We start from the raw sequence: 11040 nt of genomic DNA, 5'->3' as shown, positions 1-11040 counted from the left end.
AATAAAAAAATAAAATAAGATAAAATAAAATAAAAAGATCACACTGCTAGTAATATTCCAGAGCTGGAATTCAAATACAGGTTTAATTCCATGTCAAGAGTTGAACACACTATAATATATAATTATGTGAGACTTAATTTTTGCATAATTTCAGGACTAAAAAAGCTTTACCCTCCCTGGCTTTATTTTTCTTTTGTTATTAAGTCTCTGCCTTAGTTTTCCAAACTCAAGTTCTTTAATCTGTAGTACCTAACCTAGACTAAGTGCAATTATGTTCTTTCTGGAATTCACGTTCTATATAAAATAAGATCATTCCTTCCTTCTTTTCTTTTCCTCCCTCCCTCTCTCTTTCTCTCTCTTTTTCTCTATTTTCCCAATTTCCCTTAGTCTTCCTGGCAAATCATAAAATTTAAAAATAGAAAAAAAATCAGAGAAATTTCCACCTAATTTACAGAGAAAGAAAAAATAATTTTAGGGAGGTCAAGTGTCTTACTTATGAGCTAGAGATGGACCTGAATCCTAATTAGAAGACAGAAATGAAATTCTCACTATCTGTTGATGTTTAGCTTGTGAAGGGGGTTTCATGCAGAGAAAACACATCAGGATTATTTTGTAGGAGAAAAAAAACTTTGTCAGCTCTGTTCAAGAATAAAGATGATAAAGCTGGAGTTACAGAAATATTTATAGGATTATTGTAGTAGTCCAACTGGAGAGATATGTCTTAAACTAAGGTGGTGGGAGTGAGAGTTGAAAGCAAAAATAAAAAGGTGATGAGCCAAATAACTGAATTTGTGAGGATGATTAAGGGAAAAGAAAACATTAAAGATTGCTCAGAGATTTACTGTTTTTCAAAACAGATGGGAAAAAACCAAGAAGATTAGCAGCTAGAAAAAAAATATTAATTTAAGAATGGAGATGTTGATTTTCGCAGGCTCTTGGGACTCGCAGGTTAAGCTGTCCAACACACAGATATACTGATGTGGTTCAGTAGTGAGAGCTGTGCTGGAGAGACTGATTTTTTGAATCATTTAAAAATTATAATGAAAAGAAAATTTTATTTAATAATGGTTTGACAGTACTACATTCTACAAATATATTTCAATTATTTCAAAAGTGTATGTTCAAGTAGCTTGAACTTCAAGCATTAATTAGTTTCACTTGAAACTAATTCTTTGAAATTGACATTCATTTCTAAAGATGCAAAGCTGGATAAGAAGTGGCTGCTCATTCAAGTTGTCACCCAACATCTGAAGAGGAGGACTTCCACAGCTGCCTCACAGTGGTCAGGCTTGATATTTCTTTCACGCAATGGACATTTGAGAAGACAGTTCTTAATTGAAAGCTTCTTTTAACATAATGGAATAATTCTGGTTATTTTTATGTAAGTCACTCTAGCAGGATGATGGTATGGACTAATGGTATGCACATGATGTGAAGTTGGAGTCTAGTTAGACATTTATAGTGACCTCTTGATTTGAGGATCAAACATTAAGCATATCTAAAAAGTGTATGACATATTGTAAGTGGCACACAGATTATAAAGTAAGTCATAATGAGAAGTGTTCATTACCATATACTTCACATTCTGTTGATTTTTTTCTGGTTAAAGCCAGACAAAATTTTTTTTTACATCATTGCTTATTTAGGTATTGCCAGCACACAGTAATAAAATCCAATATACGTTACTTTAACCAACTTTTATTCACTCTGTCTATGTGTTGAACCTTCTTTATGTACTAACAATGCAAAAATAAATAAATGAATTACATTCAAGCAGCTAACAGTCAATAAAGAGCAATTTTGGCACATAGTAAGTGCCAGAGATAAAACTGAACTTGTTCATGAATTATCTTATTTCATTCTTTCAAGAATGCTGTGAGGTAGATTTTAATATTCCTATTTTAAGAATGAAGAAACTCAGGTTTAAAGAGCTTAGGTAACTTGCTCAATGTCAAACAGCTAAAGAGTGGCGAGGCCAAATTTTGCATCTAGCAATCTGATTCCAGAACCTGTACTCTAAATCACTATAATATATGAGTATATTTAGAAAGGGAAGCCAGTGGGAAAACAATTTACAAACTACAGTATTACAGGATAAGTATAATACCAAAAGCATAAATATTATTTTAAGGGAGCCCAGAGAAGGAAGCAATTAATTCTACCTAGAGGTTATGGAAGAATGCCAAAGAGGCAATATCTGAGCTCTGTGTAAAAGAATGAAAATAAAAATGCCATTGAAAGGGAAGTTGTAGTATAGAAATTCTAAGAAAAAGAATAGGTTGAACAAAGATATGAAAATCCCTGTCATTCAAAAAATATAACTAGTCTGGAAGTTATGACAGTAATGAAGTATAAGGATAAAATGGTATATTTAGAGCAGTTTTGGAGGGCCTTAAATGACATGACAAAGGTTTGAACTTGATCTGTAAACAGTTAGAAAACATGAAAGTGTTTTTCAGTTTTAAGCAGGATTATGACATGTTTAAATCTATGACTCACTGGAGGAAGGACAGGAGAAGAGACATAACAGATCAAGGAGTTTATTTATCAAACATTTGAAAACACTGACATAATTGGGCATTGTCAGCAGAAATGAAGAGAATGAGAACCTGAAAGCTATTTTGAAGTATTATAACTGATTTGATGTGAGAGAGAGAAAGAGACAGCATAAAGATTACTCTGAGCTTGCTACTATGGATGAATATAAGCATGCATGTGCAAGTCCTTAAACGTTAAAGGAAGGAGAAGAGAAAGGGGAGGGGCCATGAGGATGAAAGGAGATGAGAAAGTAGATAAAAGTTTAAATTATTTTTCATTCATTTATTAAACAAACATTTATTTGTGGGCTTGCTATCTGTAAGAACTATCTTAGTGCCTGATGATACAGCAGTGAACAAAACTGCTAAAATTGCTGCTGTGATAGAGCTTGTATTATAACTGGAGGAGACATAAGATAAATCAACAAATAAACAGATGGTGCTTGAGATTGTTGTAAGTGCTATGGAGAAAAATAAAGGATAAAGGAGTTAGGAAGTCTGGGTTGAGGAGAGGTATTATTTATGAAAGATGGTAAGGAAGGGATCACTGATCTGGTGACATCTGAACAGAGTTCTAAAGAAAGTGAGTAATAAAACATGCATTAAGGAAAAAAAATATCTAGACACAGGAATAACAATCATAGACAAGCCCCTGAGGCTGAAGGTATGGACATAATTTAAGTGAAAGAAAATGGTGGTTTGGACAACAGTGTTTGTGGTGGAGATGAATAATAATTGGATCCTAGATATATTTTTTTGTAGATTGAGGCAATGAGGTAATGGAGAAAAATGTGGAAATCATGGATGACAACAAGATGTTTAGCCTAAGAAAATGAAGGGATAGTTTTTTTTCCCATTTTCTGGGGAGCAGAAATACTGCAGTAGAACAGTTTGGCTGTGCTGATGGGGGACAAAGAGTTTGGTTTTATAAATGTTAAGTTGGATATTTCTATTAGACATCCTACTCAAAGTATCTAAGGTGCCATTCAGTATGTGCATCTGCAGTTCTGGGAGGAATTATGGACTGAAGATGTATATATTTGAGAGTCATGGGAATGAGCGTATGTGAGACAGGTGGTGCTCAGTTTCCCTAAGGATGGGTCTCAGGCCACTCTCCTGAGTCTCAAACTGCTCCCCTAAGACTCAAGCTCCTCTGGTGGGCCCTGAATTACTGTTGCTTGTTGCTCCTATTTTCAGCACCAGCGAGGGGAGATTGAGCCCACAGGAGGCAGACTTATGTAATTTCAGTGGCTGAGCATGCTCACTAGAAAGGAGTTTTTTCCTGAATGACCTTCCACTGGAGGTGCTAGAGAGCATGGAATATATTTTAAGTAATTTTTGGTGTATATGTTGGAATTTGACCAATGAACATGCTCCAAAGAGATCAACAGAGCATGTGCAAGGCTAGGTTACATAACTGGTTACATTAGAGTTACATAACTGGGAACCACCCTCTTAGTTAAATATTCATTACATAGCATGAATACATATAGAATAGCCAACTATAAAGTTGGAATCCAAGAAAAAGTGGGGCTGCTTCTCACTCTTGAGCCAGCCCACACTTCATCTGTGAAGTATGTATTTCTTTCTCTTTGCATTAAACCTGTTTCTGCTTTCTACACCAACTCTGCTCTTGAATTCTTTTATGTGGCAGAGTCAAGAATCTGGTAGAGGACAGGGTCAAGTTCTGGCATCCAGCCTCACAAATTCTCTCCTCCAGTATCATATATAAAACAAAAAAGAAGTCCAAATAGCCTTAAGACACAGCAACAACTAAAGACCAGACTGATGAGGAGGAACCAGTAAAGAGACTCAGGAAGAATGGCCAATGTGTGGGAAGTGTCCTAGGAGAGTGATGGACTAGAATCTAAAATTAAAAAGGTATTTCAAACAGGAGGGAGTGGCCAGTTTTGCCCAATAGGGATGATAGGCCAAATAAGATGAGGGAAAAATATATCATTGCATTCAGCAATGTAGAAGAGGTCACTGAGGACCTAGAAAGAGTTAAGTGTAGTATGAATCCTAAATGGAATGTGGTCAGAGAGAAATGCGAAGAGAGTATGAAAAAATTCCAAGGAGTTTCCCATAAAGGGGTCCAGAGAAATAGGGTAGTATAGGAGAAAGATGTGCAGTCAAGGGTCAAGGGTGCATTTTGTTAAGATAGGATATTACAGGATATTTGCATGCCTCTGGGCACAAATCTTTACAGTGAGAACATGATGTGGGAGACAGACATGGTACCTGGAGTGATGCTCTTGAGGTGACAGGGGAGACATCTAGTTCACAGCAGTGGTTGGTTTTGGAGAGAAAGTTTTCATCCACAGTAACAGGAAGGAAGGCACAGTAAAAGCAGACAGATGGAAAATATACTGATACCTTTGGAGCTGAAAGCATGTTAAAATTATCTTCTTTTTTTTTTTTTTTACTTCCTCAAGAAGTAGGAAGGAAGAATAGAAGAGCATCAGCTGAGGCAGATGAGAGAGAAAGTATGGAAGACTTGAGTATGATATTGTGTGAAATGGTCATCAGGAGAATGAGAAACTTTACTAGAGGCAATGTGATAGGGCATATCAGGAGAATGTGTGAAAGAATTCAATACAGATATGAAAAGATTACAGAATGTCTTGTCTAGTGCACTGTTTTTGGATTAACTCTGCCTTTCAATGTCTTAACTATTTTTCAACAATGTAAGAAGAAGAAAACTATCAAGAATGCAAATGATTTTTGGCCATTGAAATGCAAATGAACTGTGTGTCCAAGGGAATGCAGTGATTTTTTAATATTTTTTCCTTGTGAATAAATCAGGCTTTTTGTTTGTTTGTTTTTGTAACAGCTTTCTTGAAATATAATTTACATACCATGCAATTCACCCACGATAAACCTGTTTTGCGTATATTTATAAATTTATTTATTCTTTATCACCCATGTATATGTGGTTCTTCAAATTCTCCTTTGAACAAGGTGCAACATTTTACTGGTTCCCTCATTAATTAACGAGCTCAGTAAAGCCTTTCACATGTGTTCACTGATATTTGTTTGAGATTCATGATTTTGCTATTTAAAAAAATGTCATTAAACATGTCAAATTTGAATTGCTTTAGGGACTTGTACATGTAGACACTTGTAGGTAGCTCGCTTGCAGGTGAAGGGCAGAGTCAGTTGGATTGCATTGCCTTGCAAAATGTAGTATCAACATGGAATTGAATAAAAAGAAAGCGAGGAGGGAAACCAGGGATTATCAACATCTACAGAACTAACAGCAGAAAGAAAACAGCCAAAAATTCTGAGGAAGATCTATTTGAGAAGTTGAGGACATTTTGCCAGGATAATATTGTATTTGAGTTCTGTTGCTGTCCTAACAACTTACTGGTATAAAACCTAGTTGTGTGAAACAATGCAAATTTATTCTCTTGCAGTTCTGTAGGTCAGAATTCCAAAATGCTTTTTATTGAGCTAAAATCCAGGTGTCAGCAGGGCTGCATTTTCTTTTAGTGGCTCTAGAGTTGAATCCATTTTCTTGCTTTTTCCAGCTTCTAGAGGTTTCCCACATTCCTTGGCTCGTGGACACCTTTCTCCATCTTCAAAGTCAGCAACAGTGTATTGAGTCCTCACATCAAACTACTTGACTATTCATCATAGTCACATTTCTCTCCGACCCTCTTTTTCCACCTCCCTCTTCTACCTCGAAGGATCCGTGAGATCACACTGGGTCCACCCACCTAATTCAAGATAATATCCCACTTTAAAAATCAGCTGGTTAGCCACCTTAATTCCATCTGCAACCTTAACTCCCCTTTGCCTTGTAATCTAACACATTCACATGTTCCAGGGATTAGGACTTAAATATTTTGGGGCCCTTATTCTGTCTATCACATCCATTATTTGGGAGGCCAACAAAAGAGAGTCTTTAATAAGGGTATATGTAAGAGTTATATTTGTTTTATATGTCAAGAGTTATATACATTAGAAAGTAATAATGAGAAGCAAGAACAACAACAACAAAGCACAATGATCAGGAAGCCTCTTATTTTTTCTTTGGGGGAAATTAACAAAGTCAAGATGGATAGAGACAAAGGCTGAGCTCCAGGTAAATTGAGGACTGAGGGAAGACTGTGGCATGGTGTTTAGACTGCTCTGTTAGAAGTCTGTAAAGACAAAGAGAGAGGTGAGCAGATGCAACAGGACCTAGAGAAGTAGTTTGCACATGTGTTTCAGTTTTGATTATTTCTCTTTCTAGGATGAAAGAGACAAGTCTGCTTGTAGGCTGATGTTAAGAAGCCGATTGAGTGGGAAACTCAGTTTCTTTCTTTTGAACTTCTGGGTCTTTGACCCTATTACTTCCCCAATTTTAGAGCATTTCAACATTAACCTGTGAAGAATAACAGCATGCTGTCAAGTACACAAACCACCTGAAAGCACTTTCCTTAAGTATTCCAGAGTGAAAATATTAGAATAACCCCATAAAACCTATTATTATCATTGAGACGTTAGAGTAACCCATTGGTTACTCTCTGAGATAAGACTGTGTCTCCCTGAAATGGCATTGACTCCACGTACATGCTAAGAACAAACGGAAAGGAGAACATTTGGGGAAAAGTAAATAAATATACAGAGAAATAGTGCTGTAAAAAATCTTTGAAGAGCAAACATAGATATGTACACCAGATGTGAATTACTTGATGAAAACAGACATAATTTTGGTAAAACAGTGTCACAGCTAAGCCTGCCGATCCATCAGCCCTACTTCATGCTTATTGCCAACATGAATATCTTAATGAAATCAGAGAGTTTGGGGTTGAACGTCACCCAAGTGGCCTCCTTTGGAAAGCCAAGACTATACTTCATTCCCATGTTTGCGGTAGATGCCTTTCTGCCTTCTGAAGTTGAATTGTCCCTCTCATTCCAGTCACGTACTTTTCTTGCCCTATGTGCCAGGCAAAAATGCCACCAAATTTGTCAGAAAAGATTTGCCCTTTGTGAAACTAGCCTGATTAAGTTTTATCAGCTCATATCTCTCTGGATGTTTGGTAACCTCATTCCTTATTACTGCCTTGCCTACAGCCAAGGGCAGATCTGCTCATTTATAATTTCCTGGCTCTTTTTGAGCTCTTTCTCGCAGAGCAGGGTGAGATATTTCTGTTTTTGTTTTCGTCTCTATCTCCTCGTAACTGTGAAACAATTTTGCTACTGTTGTCCTCATTTTGGTCTAAAACTTAATTATTTAGAAATAGAGTTTTGTTTCTTCTAATCGATCACAGTAAGTTTCTTACAAATTAAAACTATTGTCTCATAAAAACCTCTCGTATATTTCCTGTACTTGGCAAAGTGATGCTTCTTATCAAGAAACGCTCCATACAGTGTTAGAGTAGATGAGCCCTTACTCCCTCTATTTTTCTCTTGCTACATCAGTTTAAACTTCATAAATACCATAATTTTACTAGGCTGAATTCGAATATGAAATAGGAAAATGAAATAGCATCCCCTGATTCATTATGCTATATTGTCTTCCTCCCAACATAAAGATTAAATGACAGGGATAGTTTATAGTGACGATAAACATAAGGCAGTTCATTTTTATTTTTTCAGACTCATAATCAACAAAAATTTTTTTCTTTTATGAGCAGGAAAAAGGGTTGATTTCCTGTGTGAGAAAAGCTCTTGACATTCTCTGTTTATTTTTCAAGGTTCAGCCAGTTCTGAATTTTGGTTCCTGTTTTTCTCACTTCATGTTTGAGCATAAACAGTTTCCTTGAGATGTTTCATTGATATTGTAAATATTTTGCAAAGATGAGCAGCATCAAGCCTTTCTCTCGTCTCCTTCTTATTCATGTTTTCATTTTCTGCACATTTTTTATCATCCTATATCCATGTTCTTTACCATAGGAGAAAAGTCGGACAAGAGAAATATGTGATACTCCTTATTGACATGAACTGATAGGTAGGAAAAGGTTTCACTTGTGCAAGCAGCATTTTTTAAAGTTTAAAGTTATTATGCCATTATAGAAATAATAGATGCTCATTGTGAAATATTTACAAGACTTAGAAATATAAAGAGAAAAAATACCCAATTTTGCCACTGCAAAATAACTGCTGTTAGGATATTGATACCTATAATTCCAGGGTCTTTTTTATCCTATCCTGTCAATTTTTAATCTCTGCTGTTATTCAGTTAACAATATAACATAAGCATTTTCCTTGCTATTAATTGGCCCTTATAAAATTTCATTTTTAATGGAGCAATACCTTTTGAAAAATTCATAATAATCTATCATGTGACTGATACGTCTAAGTGAAAATGTTTATATTTCATCATATCTTTGTTTTATATTATAAACATGCAATAATAAATGTTTTTTCAATATTTAGAGTCATATCTTTAGCATAATTTTCTAGAAGTGAAATTATTGGATCTAAAAGAATTAATGTTTGGGCTGTTCTGATAATTTTTGCTATTTTCCTCTAATTGAATCTTGAGGTCAGAATGTGCTTTTCAGTACGAGGGATATCCAAGCTGGGATTTGAAAAATGATGATGAGGATGATATGTTTGAGAACGTGTTAAGTGTTACATGTACTCATTTAGAATTTATTATTTGATTCAAATCTTATCACAAATCTAGGAGGAAAATGCTAATTTCTCCATTTTACAGAGGGTGGTACCCAGTCAGTCTAATATTAGAAGCCACGATTTTAACAATCTAAGAATAGAAGAGTTAGGAGAAATTATTTCAGAAAGAGGATAGGGTAAGTAAACACTAATACCTTGAGTTGAGAGAAATTGAGGAGCATTTGGAGAACTCAAATGTTTTCAGGAAAGAGTTGACAAGAGATGGAGCTAGAGAGATAAATAAGTGACATTATCCACCTTCAAAAACTAGGAATTAGTCCTAAGGGCTTTGGGGAGCTGTAAATGTGACTTCAGCTTGTGATTACATTTGCAATTTCAAAAACATGTCCGAATTCTGCATACAAATGTGCCTAGGAAGTAAAAGCTGCCAGGTTTGCATTTAAGGAGATTAAGAAAGAGAGGCCAGCTATAAGGTAGTATCCAGATAAGAAGGATCTACACTTAGGGCTATAAGGCCGTCTCCAGATAAGAAGGACCTAGACTTAGAGCAAATCTACTTTTGTCTTTATTTGCTGCCAGACACCAAAGTGTTCAGATACCCCTGGTTTCTTTTGATGCCCTGACCCTGGCTGTTTCCACTGCTGCTTTGGAGGTATCACAGGTGACCCATCCACCAAGTGTCACATGTTCTGTATGACTGAGTCTTCACACAGTGCTTACTGGGTGCACCTCTCCAAACAGCTGAATGCAAAAGATATGAGTATGCTGGCTTTTTTGTTTTTTCTAATCAAAGAAATAGAAACAAACTCTGTTCAGCTACTCTTCTATGAAAATGTAGACTTCCATCTTAATATTCCATGCAAACTCCAAAGCTAAGCAGAGGACAACTTTATTGTAACAGATATTGCTATTGCATATTGACTATTATATTATATTTGTTTCCTTTGGGGGTAGCGTGGAAGAAGCCGACTGTTTTACGAATTTCTCACACACAACAATAATTCACAAGTGGCAAGTAGTTCTATTGACAAGAACACAAGTGATAACAGAAAAAAGAACAGAGTTCAATTTTGAGCCATGAGTTAGCTCTTAATCAGACTGCTGAACAGTGAGTGCTTCTTCTCTCCTCCTCCCCAAGTTCCAGGTCCCCACACTCATCTCAAATCACCAAAAAATAGAACTAAAACAAATAAGCAGAAGAGAGAACAAAGCTTTTATTAAGATATATTTAATGGTATTTTTTACATTTCAAATAGCCATTCTGGAATACATATACATATACATACACACTAATACTCATATATGTGCATATATATTAGTTTCCTAGGGTTTCTGTGAAGTCACAAATTACCACAAACTGGGTGGCTTAAAACAAGAAATTTATTCTCTCATAGTTCAGGAGGTCAGATGTCTGCAGTCAAGGTGTCAGGAGGGTTGACATCTTCTGGAGGCTCCAAAGGAGATACCATCCCTTCTCTTCTCTTATGGTGGTTGCTGGCAATCCTTGGTGTTCCTTGGCTTGTAGATTATATCCCTTCAATCTCTGCCACCAACTTCACATCACCACTGTCTCTGTAGCCATGTGCCCTCTCTCTTCTTATAGAAACACCAGCCGGTGGATTTAAAGCCCAATCAAAATTCACGGTGATTTTATCTCAAGATCTCTTAACTAATTACATCAGTAAAGATCCTATTTTCAAGTAAGATTACATTCTTAGTGTCTAGTTGGATGTGAATTTTGTGGAGGACTCTATTCAACCTATTATGCTGTAGCTCAGTGTTTTTCAAAACAAGTTTTCTGTGGTGACACATGTTATGTGAGGTATTTGGGGAAAATGATGTTAGAGAATTTCTAGCTGTTCCTTTATTCCTTTTATTAGAGCATTTTCTAATTTCTCAGGCCCTTCAACACCAAAATAAGAAGTGTAACTCTTCT

This window comes from Cynocephalus volans, chromosome 11, assembly GCF_027409185.1.
Source record: "Cynocephalus volans isolate mCynVol1 chromosome 11, mCynVol1.pri, whole genome shotgun sequence".
In the NCBI taxonomy this organism is placed as follows: Eukaryota; Metazoa; Chordata; class Mammalia; order Dermoptera; family Cynocephalidae; genus Cynocephalus; species Cynocephalus volans.
The sequence above is the reverse complement of the archived record's forward strand: the minus strand, read 5'-3'. Positions refer to the sequence as shown.